The sequence below is a fragment of the Diabrotica virgifera genome, chromosome 1 (assembly GCF_917563875.1).
Source record: "Diabrotica virgifera virgifera chromosome 1, PGI_DIABVI_V3a".
Lineage (NCBI taxonomy): Eukaryota > Metazoa > Arthropoda > Insecta > Coleoptera > Chrysomelidae > Diabrotica > Diabrotica virgifera.
Window position 1 is genome coordinate 104,267,854 of NC_065443.1, and position 15,594 is coordinate 104,283,447.

A 15,594-nucleotide genomic window follows, 5' to 3' on the forward strand; every position below is an offset into this window, starting at 1 on the left:
CATCACCTTTTTATTTTTGCCCTCTTTCTCCACATTAATCTTTAAATCTTTAAAATTATCATAACATATATTATTATAATAAAAACTATCGATATTACGGGTGAAAATTGCCAAAAATAGGAAAATTTCAATCAAAAATTAGGTTGGAGAAAATGTAATCTCACAATTCAAAATCGGTATACGTTAAAAAAATGCGTTTTCTCGGCTTCCCGTGGAGCAATTTTCTTCATTTTATTTTTGTTCCCAAGTAACTCGAGTAGAGCCATCTAACTAACGTATTATTAAATATTAAGGTTGCTTTTGTTTTGTTATAATACATTAATTTATTTATTATAACAAACATTTTTAATTTGCTTAAATAAAGATTGTTTAAATAATTATACAGCTTTCAAATGAGAATATTTGTGTTTATAACGATAAAGGGTACACTTGTAGTAAGTTTATCTAAGAAAAACCTACAACTGGACAAAAAAAAATATGTAGTTTTCTTTTCTTATAAATAAATTATACTATTATAACCAGAGATACGTCAACAATAGATCTGGCTAGTCATTTGCCACTCAATGCATCGGGGTGTAACGCCGATATCAAGTACGGTGGTCTAGCTATCTTTGTCTGTCGTGCGAGTGTGAGCGTATCTACCAAGAGGTGGGAGTAATAGAACGACAGTGACACAGAGGCGACAGCCATCATATGCTAGAGAGAGAAAGCTAAGCACCGGTAGAGAGATAGATAGATCACCGACCTGAACTGTTCCGCGTTACGCTATTTTTCGGACTGGCCTAATCTATTCTGTTATTATATCTATGATTATAACAAAACAAAAGCAAGTTTGACATCTATTAATGCATTTGTTAGATGGCTATACTCGAGTTACTTGGGAACAAAAAAAGAATGAAGAAAATTGCTCCATGGGAAGCCGAGAAAATGCATTTTTTAACGTATACCGATTTTGAACTTTGATATTACATTTTCTCCAATCTAATTTTTGTTTGGAATTTTGCTATTTTTGGCAATTTTCACTCGTAATATCGATAGTTTTTTTATAATAATATATGTTATAAGTATTTTAAAGATTTCAAAATTGGTGTGGAGAAAGAGGACAGAAATAAAAAGGTGATAATTCGAGAATTATGATCCTATTGAATATATATTTGCCCTAAATGCCGGTCAACTTTGACCAGTTGTATCTCAGGAACCACGCATCACAATTAAACGTTTTTATTTTAAAAGAAGCGTCCTGTGGCTTTTTTCCAACACCGTTTTCATGATTTAATTCAATTTAATATTTCCCGAGATATTCTATTTGTTTATAAGCCAAAAAATTGTTTATAATTTTAAAATATTCCTGAGGCCGCTTAAATAGTCCAATTTCAATTCTGTAAAGTACATCTCTTATATACCATAATTATTATGGTTATTATAGCGACCGTAAATTTTTAATTAACAATTCAATTGTTGCTAAACTGTTCATTAAATCTTCATCGGCTTCTGGAATTATAATCTATACGAAAAGAGCTTTTATATTACCAAGTTATTTAATTATTGATAAACAATTACTTATCTAAAATTTTAGTTGAAAATTAAAGATATTGTTAGAAAAACCCGCATTTTCCGGGGAAAATTTTCGTTGAAGTAAATCGGGAAAAACACGTCTCTATGCAAAATTTAATTACGGTGAATTTTTATTTGGATGTTTTTGGTGTAAAGTTAAAATCTTTGGAGTTATTTTGTTTATAAAAAAAAGTAGCACACTATCTGCGGACATTGCATACTTATATTATTAATATATAGAATCATAAGATTCGATTCCAGCAATAAAATTGCTGGTAAATAACTTTTCTCAAAAATGGCCCATTCTCCGATAATCTTCCCAGACTATAGACACAGTCTAGTTAAACAATGGTATTTATAAATTTTTTTAATCAGTATTTCAAAAGCTTTTAAATGAGGTGTCACATGATTCCTATTTAAAAAAATCAAAGTTATGACATTGATGCTATAATATACTATGATTATTTTAAAAATCGACCTGTCCGAGAGTTTTGCTTATTTGCTAAAAATAAATAAGTTAATGGGTTAATGGTTAAGGGGGGTGACACTTATTTCAGTGCACTGTATATGTACCTACAAACTCTTTATAAAAATATTAATGAAGAGACTAACACATAAACTTAATTTCCATTAACCGGACCATTAACCGGACACCTTAAAAATTGGTAATTTTTGATGTCTCAAATTTCCTGAATTCCTGTCCAATTTAAGTGATTTTTTTTTAATATATCATAGCCTTATTCTTTAACAATATCGCTGTAATAGTATTGTTGCTAAACAGTTAAATTTTCAATGTACCTATACCGGGTGTACCAATCAAACGGTGTTTTTTTTCTCAAAATTCGCATCACCATGTGGAATATTATAGCATTTATAAAATACTGAAATTAAAATCCAACTATAGCCTCATGTTTTCTCAACATTTTGTTTTTTTATTCATTCGCTTATGTTGGATAATAAAAAAGTTAGGTACTTTAACAATTAGCCATGTTTTTCATCAATACAGGGTGTTTTTAAATAAGTATGGCAAACTTTAAGGGGTAATTCTGCATGAAAAAATAATGACAGTTTGCTTTATAAACGGTATGTCCGCAAATACTTCGTTTCCGAGATAGGGGTGTTAAAATTTTTCTTACAAACTGACGATTTATTTATTGCTTTAAAACCGGTTGAGATATGCAAATGGAATTTGCTGCGTTTTAAGATGTAGTTATTGTACATTTTTTCACATACAAGTAAGAATTTAATATTCACCATTGGCGCGCATACGGGTAATATGATCCGTCATATTACCCGTATGCGCGCCAATGAAGAATAATAGATTCTTACTTGTATGTGAAAAAATGTAAAATAACTACATCTTAAAACGCAGCAAATGTCATTTGCATATCTCAACCGGTTTTAAAGCAATAAATAAATCGTCAGTTTGTAAGAAAAATTTTAACACCCTCTATCTCAGAAACGAAGCATTTGTGGGCATAGGTTTATAAAGAAAACTGTCATTATTTTTCATGTAGAATTACCCCTTGAAGTTTTTCATACTTATTTAAAAACACCCCGTATTGATGAAAAACATGGCTAATTATGAAAAAGTACCTAACTTTTTACGGTCCAACATAAGCGAATAAATTAAAAAAAGGGAATTTTGAGAAAACATGAGGCTATAGTTGGGTTTTAATTTGAGTATTTTATAAATGCTAGAATATTCCACAGGGTGATGCGAAGTTTGAGAAAAAACACAGTTTCATTGGTACACCCGGTATACAATGAAAATTTACCTGTTTAGCAACAATATGATTACAGCGATAGTGTTAAAGAATAAGGTTATAACATATTAAAAAATCAGTTCAATCGGACAACAGGTTTAGAAAATTCGAGACATCAAAAATGACCCATTTTTAAGGTCTCCGGTTAATTTTGCACCCCAGTGTTTTTAAAAATTAAAAACATTCCCTTACAGAACCGTTCGACGTATTGTAATAAAAAAGTTACTATAATGTGAGACTTACCAAATTTTTCTACCAACCACTCTGTTAAACACTGAAAGGAAAACTAGACCCAATAGACAACAAATAGGTTTCTTTTATAACCACGTCTGTGACGTGCTACAACCCAAAATATTATAATCGAACCACGTGTGAATTTAACCTTGTTGGTAATGAAGTTACATGTCCTATTTTGTGAAATATTGATAATTTCTTTATATGTGATCAATTTAGGGGTGTGTTATGTCTTCTTCGACGTTGATTTTTGATACAAAATTATTATTTATATTGTTTTTTTAAATAATTCGCTGAAAGCAAATTATAGTAGTACCTAGTAGAAGAAAAAATAGTAACCTCGACAACGACACAGATTAAGTTAATCAGTGCCGCGCCAGCACGTGGTAGTGCCTGTGTGCAAAACATTTAATGGCGCTCAAAATGAACAATTATTTATTGTGACCAAAAAATAGCTAAAGATTCTTACACATGCGACAGGAAAATAAATATGTAAAGTTATAGTATATTACATACCTACCTAGCGAGAAAGTACTCTATTTCAGCCGAGCGGCAAGGTAGGTAAACTACAGACGCGAGGCTAGAATGAGTTCCCGCGAGGTTTGTATACTATTTTACTCACAATCGGTTAGTAGTTTATGGATTTCTAATACTCACAATCTACCAATAATAATTTCGTTTCAAATATCTGTATCCATTTTCATTATGTGATAAGATGAATTATTTTAAGTAACCTGTGAGATCGTTGCTAGGTAACAAAACAAGATTGTTGAATCTGATATTTAGGCGATACACGACGCCATTAATTGTACATATAATCAAATTTTGTTTATTATACAAAACTGTCTGATAGTGAATTTGAATGTATGCCACCAGAACTGCGGGTAGCTGCAAAGAGAGCTCCTGAAGGAATAATTCCTGAAAAAAGCAGGGAGAGGCATGAAAACACCTATGAACTATACAGTAAATGGTGCGTGGCTAAAGGTGTGCAGCATACTTCTGAGACGGTACTTCTTGCTTATTTTTGTGAAATGAGCAAACAAAATAAAGCCTCCACATTATGGTCAAGATATTCGATGTTGCGAGCAGTATTAAACTTTAGGCATAATGTTGATATTAGTAAATACGCAAAATTGCGGGCATTTTTGAAAAGGCAGAATGTGGGATATCAAGCTAAAAAGTCAAGTGTTTTTTCTGAAGCAGACATCGATACATTTTTAAACAATGCCCCGATAAAATATCTTCCTCAAAAGGTAATTTTAATTTATTTAGTGCATATTAAATATATGTTATATTAAATTTTTTTAGGTTGCTTTATTTATTGGCATTTCCGGAGCCTGTAGGTGCGATGAACTTTTAAAAATGAAAATAAGTGACCTGGATATTTTAGAAAATCGAATTATAATAGTGATTCCTGTCACAAAAACCTACTCTTCCCGTACATTTGTAATTACAAAATCGGAATGGATAAAAATAATAAAGCAATACTGTGACCTTCGTAATAACATTGACTGATAGATTTTTTTTACAAATAAGATTTGGTAAAATTACACGACAGCCTTTTGGGCATAATGCTATAAGAAGTTTTCCCAAAAAAATAGCAACTTATTTAAAGTTGGAAAATGTTAACAGGTTTACAGGACATTGTTTTAGACGTACTTCAGCAACATTATTAGCAAATACAGGTGGAGACATCCTACAGTTGAAAAAGTTGGGGGGTTGGAAATCCAACACCGTAGCAGAGGGATATGTGGAGAATTCATTACATGGACAAATAAAAATTGCTAATATGTTGTCTCATGTAGCAAATCCAGAAACGTCGGTGTCATCATCTATTTCTGAAACTCATAATTTTGAGCAACACGGTCTTACTTTAACCGTTAATAGTAATCATAATTCCAATGTAACTATTAATATTTATAATTCCAAATAGTTTTCTTTTTGTTATTGTTATTGTTGTTTCTTAATTAAATAAATGTTGAGTTCTAAACCATCTTTTAATCAAAAATGACATTGACATGTGCAGGTAGAAAAGTGACAGATGCTAGCCGGGAAAGTACTTTCCCGGCTAGCTGGGAAAGTAAAGTAAGTAATAAGTCGCTTCCTGATTACTTCAAAGGTTAGAAATCCATAAATTACTAACCGATTGTGAGTAAAAATAATTAAATAAAAATTAATAAACAGTTTGGCGTAGCAGCATAAAAAACTAAAGATATAGGTATGGAAACGTTAACCTTTGAGTACACGCGCTGGCGTATTTTGTACGCCAGATATAAGAATTCTACTGCAAATATATTTAAGAATTTAATTTTTGACCTTGTTTATCTATCTAATCTATCACTGGAATGTGCTTTACAATTGGTTTTAGTTTCGTTATAATCAGCGTTCTGGGAAGATCGTAATTTACAGTTTATTATTTGTTGTTTTCGGTGGTGGACAATATACGCCACGATTATAGTAATATAAGTAATAATATAAGTACATCTTTTAATTATTTCTTAGTCATTATGGCAAAAAATATATTTTTCTTTATGAACAATACTTTTGCTCATTTAAAAAATCACAAAAATAAACAAATCCGCTGTTTTTAAGTGTATTTTCTTGTGGCGTATAAAGAGCGCCACGCTTGTATTTATAACTTGATGAGCGGGTAGTTAAAGGTTAAATACTTAGCTATTTTATAAAATATTAACTTTTCGCGCCTTCAGTTCGAAAAATCTTTTTATAATATTGGTGCTATTGAGGATAGCACCATATAGTGCTATTGGATAAGAGCTATTGTTAAATTTGGGCAAACTACAGTAAATTCGTTTAAAAATATAAATTTAAAATTTTTACAAACATCATTATTTAATTCTTTTAACAAAGGCAGAAGCTATATAATTTCTTCAAACAAATCGTCTCCGTCAATATCTAGATGATCATTGAATATCATTTTTTTACAAATTGTGAGTTTTCTGTACTGTCGTTCAAATTATATAAATATTTGAAAGAATCAACATGATTCTCCAATATCGAAAATCTTTCATTTATTGAAATTAATGCTTGGTCGAGAACACAATAAAAGAAATGAAATTTGTATGACATTTTAGGATCAAAAATCGGTTCGTCTTTATGTTCGTAATCGAACTGTCTGCTCTTATTCCGACGCCGTAACTGTGTGGCTGGTTGAAAACTGGGCACCAAATCCAGTTTCTCTGCAGTTTCATTTGCTGTAGTAATAACTTCATTAAATTTTCTATCTAAGTATCCGAAACTAGAGCAAAAATTGTTTTAAGGGCGTAGGCGCAAAATTTCGCTCCAATGTGTTTTAAATGCATTCATTTTTTTCGAATCATGAGAAAACTAAAAAGTATTTTTGAAAAATTTAAACGCAGAATGAAAGATTACATTATTACCGAGGAGAATAACCAAAAAGTTTTATTTGAATGAGATATTTGAAATTAAAAATCACACTAAATTTTCTCTTTTTTTTTTCACCCTTGCAACTTATTAAAATAAACATTATAGAAGTTTTCAGGGACTTTCGTTCCTCGATAATAATGCAATCTTTCATTCTGGGTTTAAATTTTTTTTAAAATAGCTATTAGTTTTCTCAGGATTTGAAAGAAATTAATGAATTTAAAACACATTGGCGCAAAATTTTGCGCCTACGCCCTTAACTCTTGTAAAGCGTTTAAGGCAGGCTGCATATTCATTGTTTTTGATTGTAAACTTTTGCTAACGAAGTTAGTTAGCTGAAATATACAGGGCGGCAAGGTCGGTAAACGGGTTGTTTTGATTTGCGTAAAATTTTTGTAACAACTCTAGTGGCGCCCCTTAATTGCTGGCGCCTGTGTGCGCCGCACACATTGCACACGTGGACGGCGCGGCCCTGAAGTTAATTATGTTTTGTTTACTTAAAGCTTGCAAAATATTGATGTTTGCGTTACATATACCTTCAAGTAAACAAGATGCTCCAATTAAGACAGTTCACCTGAAACATCTTCAATGGAAGAAGTTTTTCCAAAAAACTACGAGAGACAGGTCAATTTTGCTCCCAAAGGGATATCTTTTTAGCGTGAAGTAATGGATGCAATGTCGTCGCCCTAAACTAGGTGGCTACCCGTTCAATAAGTCAACAATCATGGGAGGTACAGCTGGTTCCTAAAAAAACTGATACGACTCTTAGTAAGATTTGATTATTTTGAGCAGTGTATTTGATTGGTCTGACATTATATTATATTTATTATGATAGACTGTCAAAATCAATTAAAATAAACAAACTAACAACTCATTACAATATGTTAATTATTATTAATAAATTGTAATAATTAAGTATTAGGGTCTAAATTTTTATATTATTTTGAATTTCTGCATTTTATAAAGAGTAGGTATATAAATGATAGTTTTTACATAAAATGTGGCTGTTGTTATCATTTTTTATTCCTAAGGAATAAAACAAAACGACTTAACTTAACAATATGTATATTAAAGCAATAATTTTAACCAAATTAAAAGCTAACGGGCACTACCAGAGGCAGCAAAATATTTTAACATAAGCAGAACCACAAATTTTCTATTAATAAAAAATGGAGGGCACAAGAAACTCTCGAAAGAAAGCGAGGGTCTGGAAGACCAAAACGATACTAAATTTAGTTATGTAAAAATAAAATTAATATTTTGTAATATCTCCATCAGCAGTGATAACAGCTTGTAGTCTTCGGTCCATCTGCGTGAAAGGAACTATGAGATTGTCTTCTTCAGAGAGCTCTTCCCAAACCTTGCTTTATTTCGAGAGTTTCTTGTTCTCTCCATCTTTTATTAATATTAAAAACGGTTGTTCTGCTTACGTTAAAATGGTTCGCTACGGCAGATAGTGACCAACCACCTTCTAATTTCAATACAATTCTTAATTTTAGTTCTTTGCCAGCATGTGGAGCCATTTTTTGAGGTTGAACAGAATAAGTTATGTGACAAATTTTAAGATTTGGCAGTGACAGTGACAGTATGTAAATAATAATTATTTATCCTTCAAAATACACTGCTCAATTTTCTACAAAATTCGCTTTAAGAGTCGTATCCGTTTTTTTTTTAACCAGCTGTACATCAATAAAATTAAATTAATTATAAGCTCTTTACCGAAAATTATTTTTTATTCCTCTTCTTCTTCCTCTTAATAAGCTCTGATTCTTCAGTGGCGGATCCCACATAACAATTTCATGTTCTTAGTATATTCATACAACATACTTTTCAGAAAAAGTAGGTATATGCTGAGAATATGCGTAATTACCATTGGGAATGTGTAGAGCAGATGCTAAGTAAGTATATACTAAATTACAGTACTTAAACGTTCTATTTATATACTTAGAATGTACTACCGCACTTCTTTTCAGTATATACCAAGAATATACTTTTTAGAATTTTCTAAGGAGGTGCTATAAACCTTCTATTTATATACTTAGAATGTACTACCGCACATCTTTTTAATATGTGGGATGTAACGGTGCGAAAATCTCTAACATTTTCGAATCACTAACATTTTCGCTTCACCCTGTATTCTAAATTCATTAAAATCATGTTTGTGTTTCAGAGGAAAACAGTTGAATTCTCACAAATCTATCGCTTTAGAAATTGTATTGTGTATTGCGTGAAGTTTAGTTTTTTTCATTTTTCACAATATTAGATCGATTATCTACAACAGTGTTTATATTATTTTGAACCGCCAAAGGAATCTTTAGTTATAAATTCTTCGATAAGTGGTTATTGGCGACAGTAGAACTGTGGAATGTTGATTTTAGAGCTGGATTGTTTATATAAAGCAATAACACTGCCTTAGTAAGCGTCCAAAGACCACAGATGTGAAAACGGTGATTCTGCATTATTGATGGGAAAAAGGTTGTACGAACTACTGGAATCCGTTTTGTTTAGTCTCTTGATGATTGGATGAAATGTTTTTGATGGACATGGAGGGTGTGGCTAAGAATATGTCTAAGTGACTTCTTATTTCAAAAGTCGACCACAAACCTCCGATCAAGGCGGTCGCATTCAGTCTAGTTATTTTAAAACATTTTATATTGTAAACGTTAATTCCGATTTGTGTACAAAATGTGAGTATTCAAATGTGATTTTAATTACCTACATGTTCTAATATCAGTCATTTGAACGTCTCCGTAAACTTGTTCTCATAAACAAATTCAGTTTTTATTTTTAATTATATTTTAACAGTAAATAAGTATTTTGGAATCGATAAATAGTTATCAGAAGGCAATTAGTGATAAGAAAATCTTCAAAAATTCATACCAGTGGAGTAGAATTGAAAAGGGACATCAAATAAAATGGTGTGCCAACTCATCAATCCGGATATCAGGTGAATAATAATATGTCTTATCAACAATATTTTTTTACTACGTCAATGTCACAGCCCCAAACGGGTTACCATGATCAAAATCAACAGGCCATATATCAGCAAATGCCAGGCTCATCTACTCAAATGCAACCAATTTTTATCTTTACCTCTCCCCCCACACTTAGTATATCAAAATCCACAAAATCCACAGGTAGTCCAACACACGAATGAACAAGCAGCTCATAACTCTGAATCTGAAGATAAATGGGAGACAGTAACAAATAAAAAAAGAATAAGAAGTCCCGAAGTGGAAATATCCAGGAAACAAACAAAATTAAGTGATTGTTGGCTGCAAAAGCCACTAGAAACAAAAAACTCGTATAGTATGCTTACAGAAGAAAATGAAGAAAGCAAAGACGAAGCAAATAATCAAGAAAACAATACAAAAGATGTACCCAAGCCCTCACCGATAACCATCTATAATGTAGGTGTTGTCCAACACATTCATGACCTACTTAAGCAAACCACAGGAGATAAATACACGATTAAAACCATTCGTTATGAAACAGTAAAAGTTCAAGTCCATGAGACCGAACATTTTAAAACACTGATCACTGAACTTGATAAAAGGAATACGCAATACCACACTTTGAGGCCAAAAAGCGAAAAAACATTCAGGTTTGTCATAAAAGGACTGCATCATGGTACAGATACTGATGACATAAAGGCAAATCTAGCAGCACAAGGACACGAAGCAGTAAACATTCACAATATAAAACATTATGTATCAAAAACCCCCTTGCCAATGTTTTTTATTGATATCGTATCGAAGGAAAACAACAAAGAAGTTTATAAAATAGAAAAATTAGGAAAAAATATCATCAAATGCGAACCTCCTCGTACAAAAAGAACAATCCCCCAGTGTACAAGATGCCAAGACTACGGACACACTAAAACCTACTGCCGTAAAGTACACATATGCGTAAAATGTACAGGTAATCACGAAACAAAAGATCGTCCTCGAAAATCAAGTGATGACAAAGTAAAATGTATCAATTGTAACGGTGGCCACCCGGCTAACTGTAGAGGATGCCAAGTTCACATTCAACTACAGCAGAAGCTATATCCTACACTAAGAGAAAAAATAATCATGCAACCACCTATTCAAACAAATAACACTCAACAAATACAACCTGATTTAACCTATGCTCAAATAGTCAACAAAAATCAACCACAGTGTAGCTATAACAACTAAACAATACCAGGACCTAACCAACCTGATAGCAACTTAGCCAAGCTGGAAGAAATGATGAAAAAACTCATGGAGCAAATGGGCACAATGCTCAATTTACTTACTACTGTCATTAATAAGATCGCTTCCCTAATAGCACACGACGTCCTCTGGACGTCCAAAATAGGTCCATTTTTGGTCCTAATGTCCATGGACTATAAATGGACGTCCTTTGGACGTCCGGCGTTGGACGTCCTTCGGTGGACTAAATATGTACGTCCTTCGGACGTCCGACGTTGGACGTCCTTCGGTGGACTAAATATGTACGTCCTTCGGACGTCCGATGTTGGACGTCCTTCGGGTGGAATAAATATGAACGTCCTTTGGACGTCCGTACTGGACGAAATACGGACGTTTGCTGATCGTCCATATTCGACATATTATACGAATTACGGGATAAAATAGCAAAATAATTCAATAAAATATTAACTTAATTATGTTAATAAAATAGTTTACATCGAAAAGATAATTATATTTAATTCAAAATTGCACAGTTTAATATTCTAAACATGTTTTTGTTTTTTTTTTGTAAAGTGTGAAAATCTTATTTGTAAATTATTTGTTACAATGTTTTTTTATTCTAGTTACCAAGATGACATAAGTTTGCTAATTAATTCTAGTAAGCAAAAATATAATTTTTATCAATGTATCTGTACTAAAAATGAATCTTAAGAGCATCTTTTTGAAGTTGAATATACGTGGCCGTGCCCAAAATAGGTCCAGTCTTAGTCCTAATGTCTATGGACTATAAATGGATGTCCTGTGGACGTCCGACGTTGGACGTACTTCGGGTGAAATAAATATGAATACGGTGGACTAAATATATACGTCCTTCGGACTTCCGATGGTTGAATAAATACGAACGTCCTTTGGATGTCCGTACTGGACGAAATACGGACTTTTTGTGGACGTCTAAAAATCACCTCCACTACTTGGTTCCTCTGTTCACAAAACTATAACGATAGGCGATAGATTTTCGATTCACCCACCGATATCAGTTCGAAGTTAGAGAATTGATCCTCAGTCGTTGTCGTCGTTAGGGCTCCCGCGTAAAGTTTTATTCATTAACCACTGATTTTCATAATGTAAGAAATTATATTATATACGAATTAAAGTATAATATACTTATACATATACTATATATTACGTAAAACTATGAAGACGCTGTTTCACAACACATAACACAGAGTCCGACCGCCTCATCGGGCCATTTAGAGCATCAATGCATAAGCCCATCCAATGGATTATTATATGCCCCTTTGACATAGGCGCACAACATTTTAATCTACCACCCTGAGGATTCCTGCTCCTGGAGTTTTTCTGAAGTGCCGAAACAGTCTATGTTCCTGATTCCTCGATCAGATGAGGAGTTTTCGGAGCCATCAACCCCAGAGAGCTACTGGAGCTCCACGTTGCAGCCAGTCACTACTTGGTAAGTGAACGCCAAAGAGGAAGCATTCAGACTCTGCTGCTACCACCGTCTGGACATAGCCTATCGATCCCTGATGGCCTAGAGGACAAACTCACCGAGAATGATGGACAAAACCACCAGCCAGGACAACTGGTATCCAAACATTGGTATTATTTACGTTTTTTATTACATTTACATATTTTTTCATGCTCTTTGATATATATTTCTTATTCTTTCTGGTATATTTTTCATACATTTTTCAATCTTATGGGTGTTTGGTAAAAAATGGGTCATAGCTTATTAATGGCTTCACAAATAAAATATAAAATAGTAGTCTGGAACGCAAATGGCCTTTATTAACAGGCCAAAGAATTCAAAACATTCATACTTAATCAAAATATTGATATACTTTTAATTTCCGAGACTCACTTTACAGACAAACACTACATGCGGATTCCCAGCTACAAGTTGTATCATACAAAACACCCAGACGGTAGATCTCACGGTGGAAGCGCCATAATTATACGTGATTATATTAAACACTCCGAAAGGGAAAAATATAACAAAGACTACCTGCAAGCAACCAGCTTAACAATTGAGGAAGCACACGGCCCAATAACAATATCTGCCTTATACTGCCCACCTAAACATGCCGTTAAAAAAGAATATTTCCTAGAATATTTCAACACTCTAGGGAACAAATTCATTGCAGGTGGAGATTATAATTCAAAACATCCGATGTGGGGCTCTAGACTAACAACACCAAGAGGCTGAGAATTAGCTAAAGCAATGTTAGAAAATAACCTGCAACAAATCTCGACTGGCGAACCAATTTATTGGCCGTCTGACTTAAACAAAATACCTGATGTCATTGATTTCTGCATCACAAAAGGCATTGATACCAAAAAATGTAAATCTGAATCATGCTTCGATTTATCATCAGACCACTCACCGTTTATAATAACAATCTTCGAAAAAATCTTAAACAAAGTACATCAACCAACTTTGCATAACACCAAGACTAACTCGTCCCAATTTAGAGAAAAACTAGACAGCCTGATCTCACTAAATCTGTCCTTGAAAAATGAACTCTAACTAGAATCAGCTGTAGATAACCTAACAAAAAGCATACACATTGCTGCATGGTATGCGACTCCCAGCTACAAACCATCTCCAAACAGAAATAATGTGTCTCCCACAATTAAACAAAAATTTTTAGAAAAACGACAATTACGTAAAAATTGGCAACAGTCAAGAACGGTAGAAAATAAGAAAAAACTACTTAACAAAGCAACAAAGGAATTAAAGGAATTAATACATGAAGAAGAAAACCATGGAATACAAGAATATTTAGAAAATTTAACACCAACTCAAGCTACAGATTACTCACTCTGGAAAGCCACAAAAAAACTCAAACGCCCCCAACAGCATAACCCACCAATCAAAGATGAGGCTAACACCTGGGCTAGGAACGACAAAGAAAAAGCAGATCTTTTTGGCAAGCACCTTCAAAAAGTATTCACGCCATACCCTTCTACAGTATCTACAGAGGAAGAAACAGAACTAACCAGATTCCTAACAGCACCGTTTCAAATGGATCTGCCCCACACGAAATTTACAGTCAACCAAGTAAAACAAACAATAAATGAAGTCAACATCAAAAAAGCACCTGGATTTGACCTAATCTCTGGCAAGATTCTAAAAGAAGTCTCGGATAAGTGCATAAAACTAATGATCTTTATATTTAATGCAATCCTGCGCCTAAACTACTTCCCTAGTTCATGGAAAGTGGCACAAATCCTAATGATCCTTAAACCCGGAAAAAGACCGGAAAATGCATCTTCATACCGGCCAATAAGCCTTTTGCCTATGATTAGTAAAGTCTTTGAAAAAATGTACGTAAAAAAGTTAAAAACGATAATAGACGAACATAAAATAATTCCGGAACATCAATTCGGTTTCCGAGACAAACACGGAACCATAGAACAAGCGCATAGGCTTGTCAACCAAATAAACAAGGATTTTAACGCCAAAAGATACTGTTCTGCTGCTTTCCTTGACATATCTCAGGCTTTTGAAAAGGTATGGCACATAGGACTACAAATAAAATTAAAGAAGCTCCTACCCTATCCTCACTTCCAGCTCTTAAAATCCTACATAGAAAATAGACACTTCCTGTTGAAGCATGGTACCGAGCACACTAAGATATATCATATTCACTCAGGCATCCCACAAAGCAGATCTCTGGGCCCAATTCTATGATGAAAGACGATGAAAGGAAAGACGTATCTAATGATATGCTTTATAGAGTATGAAAAAGCGTTCGATAGAGTATGACATCATAAACTCGTACATATACTCAAACAAATCGACATAGATCAAAAAGACATTCGTGGCATAGAAGCTCTTTACTGGAATCAAACAGCTGTCGTCAAGGTGGATAATGAAACAATGCAAGCTCAAAAAATTTTTAGAGGTGTCAGACAGGGATGCATTCTCTCCCCACTACTGTTCAATTTATATTCAGAAAGTATCTTCCAGGAAGCTCTTGAGGAATGCGAAAGCGGCATCAAAGTAAATGGTACCTTGGTTAATAATATACGATATGCGGATGACTCGGTCTTAATAGCAGACAATATAGGAGACCTCCAAAACCTTCTTAATAAAATTGGAGAACATGGGACTTGGCATCAACATAAAAAAGACGAAGTTCCTTATAATCAGCCGTCAATTAAGTCAACATCAAAATGCAAGACTAGCATTATAACAATCAAAATGTAGAGCGCGTAAGGCGTAAGAAAATTTAAGTATTATTTAAAATTGAAGTAATACCTGGGAACCTGGCTATGTGAAGACTGGATGTCGGACATGGAAATTAAATGTCGAATAGAAAGGGCCAGAAGTGCATCCATGAAATTCAGAAACGTCTTTACGAACTCTGACTTTGATCTGAACCTAAGATTCACGAAATGCTATATATGGTCGGTACTCCTATATGGCATGGAAGGAT

General features: G+C 33.4%; 1 protein-coding gene across 3 annotated transcripts in view; it reads right to left on the reverse strand.

Annotated features, from left to right (window-relative positions):
* LOC114325338 (GPI ethanolamine phosphate transferase 1-like) overlaps nucleotides 1-15,594 on the reverse strand; it is a 229,856-nt gene that overhangs the window by 105,630 nt on the left and 108,632 nt on the right. The window contains exon 1 of one of the 3 annotated variants that reach the window (XM_028273394.2): nucleotides 3,564-3,594. The exons of the other annotated variants lie outside the window; for them this stretch is intronic. The gene's annotated coding sequence lies outside the window, so the exon portion shown is untranslated. Of the gene's footprint in view, nucleotides 1-3,563; nucleotides 3,595-15,594 lie in introns of those variants that run through there. 3 annotated transcript variants of the gene reach the window in all.